Genomic DNA, 3,209 nt, shown 5'->3' with positions numbered 1-3,209 from the left:
CCAGACTGGAGTGCAGTGGCGTGATCTCAGCTCACTGCAACTCTGTCTCCTGGATTCAAACAATTCTTATGTCTCAGCCTCCTGAGTAGCTGGGACTACAGGTTTGCGCCATCACACCTGGCTAATTTTTGTATTTTTGTGGAGACAGGGTTTTACCATGTTGGCCAGGCTGGTCTCAAACTCCTGGCCTCAAGTGATCCGCCCGCCTCAGGCACCAATGTGCTGGGATTACAGGTGTGAGCCATTGTGCCAGGCCAGAAAGAAGTTCTTGGTGGGACAAGACATCAAAACCAGCTGGCAGCCAGTTCCCCTATCTTGCTTTCTGTTTCACTAGATTTTCATGGAGTGAAGAGATGAAGCTTTAAGTGCAAGTACGATGTAGGCCACTCACCTGGCATTTTGTGATATTTTTTTCATTATTAACTTTCCCTAAGTCTGATTCTTGTGTATATATATCCTTCACTGCTGTATAAACCTCTCCAAAGCAAGGGACCAGCTCCTACATTTCCTATGTTGTTTCCTAGATAGATAGATGGATATATATGTATATATAAAATAATATATGATACATATTTGTATATATCGAATATGTATTTTTAAATATATGACTTGCTAAATTGTATACTACTGTTTGGGCAAGAGAGATAGCTAGGAATAAAACAACAGTTGTCCTGCATGGCAGTCGGCTGCCTCTCCCGCTTACTGCCATGTGGGTTATCACTAATGGGAAGGTCCCCTGAGTACTACTGAGAACTGGGGGATATATAGTTCAACACTTTACCAGGATTACTGCACTTCACGTGGCTGAGTGCCACCTCCTTAAGTCTCAGCTTAACTTTCACTTCCTCTGGGAAAATAGTTCTGATTTTCCCCACAAAACTAGAAAACATAAGTCCTCAGGAATCCCAACGTTAGGGAAAATGGGTAACTTTTAGTAGAGATGGGGTTTCGCCATGTTGGCCAGGCTGGTCTCGAACTCCTGACTTCAGGTGATCCACCTGCCTTGGCCTCCCAGAGGATTACAGGTGTAAGACCCCGAACCAGGCCTAGGAAACTTTTTGAAATGCAAAAAACAAAATCACAATGACAACAGCCCTATCCTGTGTACATGCTTTAGGAAATATATTATTTACCTTAATTTTCTAACTTCTGGCCTCAAATGATCTGCCCGCAGTCTCCCAAAGTGCTGGGATTACAGGTGTGAGCCACCATGCCCACTCATAGTTTGATTTTGAATACTAATAACCTTGATATTTTTGCAGTCCTCCTCGTTTATTGCTTTTCTCTCTGGGATTTGAAACTTTTTTTTTTAAGAACAATTCAACAAAATAAGATTCCTGTTTATTGTTGGACAACAATGTTTGACACATACATCAAACAGGCCAAAAAAAAGAAAAAAGAAAAGAAAACCCACAGCAATTTCATAGACAAAAACGGAAAAAAAAGAAACCTTTTATATTGGCCTTTTTTTTTTTTTTTTTTTTGAGGTGAAATTTCATTCTTGTTGTCCAGGCTGGAGTGCAATGGTGGGATCTCAGCTCACTGAAACCTCTACCTCCCGGGTTCAAGTGATTCTCCTGCCTCAGCCTCCCAAGTAGCTGGGATTATAGGCATGTACCACCACATCTGGCTAATTTTTTGTATTTTTGGTAGAGACGGGGTTTCTCCATGTTGGTCAAGCTGATCTCGAACTCCAGACCTCATGTGATCCACCCGCCTCAGCGTCCCAAAGTGCTGAGATTACAGGCATGAGCCACCGGGCCCAGCTGGCCTTTTTAACCATCTCATGCAAAAAACTGCTTATAGTACAGCTAAGCACATACATGAAAAAGTTACTGGAATGCTCAAATAAGACTATTTTTCTATTGTTGTTTTTGCTTTTTTTTTTAACAAGGTTTTTTTTCTCCTTTGAGATTATTATGAACATGGTCACACTACAAGTAAAATCAGAAGTAGGACAGAGATCACTCTGAAGGCTGGTTTGGTCATCAGAGATCATTAAAAATGGCTGACTCTAACAATATGTACAAAAATATAAAATGTACATAAAAATACAAACAAATTTCCTTTTTAAAGTACTTTTAAGAAAAAGGCAGGGCCTTGGAAGTTTTGGCTCTGTTTTCCTCCCCTGCTGCAAATTCTCATGGTTTGGGTTGGGTGTTAGAGCGCATGTATCATCTGCAGGTGGCCCTGCCTGTGGTGGGCAGGAGGCGGGCCTCTCTACTCAAAGGTGGTGACCACGTTTAGATTCTGAGATGGGAAGTGCAAGGGGAATAGGTCACGGCAGCCTTTTTTTTTTTTTAGTTTAAGTTTTCCTTTTTTGCTGTCTAGTCAACCTCCTCGGTCTTCTGCTTCTTGGTATCGACATTGTCATCCTCAGCATCTTCTGCTGTCCGCTTGCCCATAGCCGACTCAGCTTCCTCACCTTCATCTCCATCCTCTTCCTCACTATCACCTTCTTCCTCCCCACCTTCCTCCCCATCTTCGACCTCACTGTTAGCCCCTTGCTCCCCATTTTCCTCATTCCCGCTAGCAGGGGCATCTCTTCCGTTTTCTGCCTCTTCCACAACTTCCTTCTTCTCCTTTATATCTTTGGTGTGATTTTGGAGCTGGTGTCTGTGGCTGCCTCTGACATGGTGGAGCACGCTGGTGATCCAATGCAGGGGATTTAAAAGAAAGCGAGAGTTCAGGGACTCTGGCGATAAAGCTGCCAGAGTCCTCAGCAGAAGAGTCGAGGCACGCAGTGGAGGCGGCTGCGGTGAGCAAGGAGCTGGGCGAGGAACAATGCAAAGATGGCTTCAGAGCAGCCAGTCTGGATCTCAAACTGTTAAGGCCTAAAATCATTAGCGCTGCTTTCTCCCTCTAAGCCATATGTGACTTTTCACTTTATTTTCAACTGAATTCTTTCACTGTTTTGAGTTTAGCAAGCTTTTTGGTCTTAAAAATATTCAACAGTGCAGTTAAGAGACCAGATGACTTTATGCATGAGACATTGTAAGATGAGGAATTTTCCCATACAAAGTTGACCAGATTGGAGGAAATTAGTCAGTATAAACATTCCTCTGAATTTATATGGTACAGATTTTACTCTCAGGCTTTCTTAAAGTTTCTACAGAGCTGGAGAGGAGAAGGAAGACTGTAACATCTGTTGCAAAATTCCAGTTACATGTAGGGCAGATAGGAATCTGGGAGAGAGGTGACTTGCCCAA

The 3,209-nt window shown here is 42.9% G+C and overlaps 1 pseudogene; it reads right to left on the bottom strand.

Moving 5' to 3' along the window:
* Nucleotides 1–2,289: 2,289 nt before the first annotated feature.
* LOC116543156 lies at nucleotides 2,290–2,864 on the bottom strand (annotated as a pseudogene).
* Between the last annotated feature and the right edge of the window lie 345 nt (nucleotides 2,865–3,209).

The sequence above is a fragment of the Sapajus apella genome, unplaced genomic scaffold (assembly GCF_009761245.1).
Source record: "Sapajus apella isolate SASKATOON/1434 unplaced genomic scaffold, GSC_monkey_1.0 scaffold182, whole genome shotgun sequence".
NCBI lineage: Eukaryota > Metazoa > Chordata > Mammalia > Primates > Cebidae > Sapajus > Sapajus apella.
Note: the sequence above shows the minus strand (reverse complement) of the source record. Positions and strands in the feature narration are given on the sequence as shown.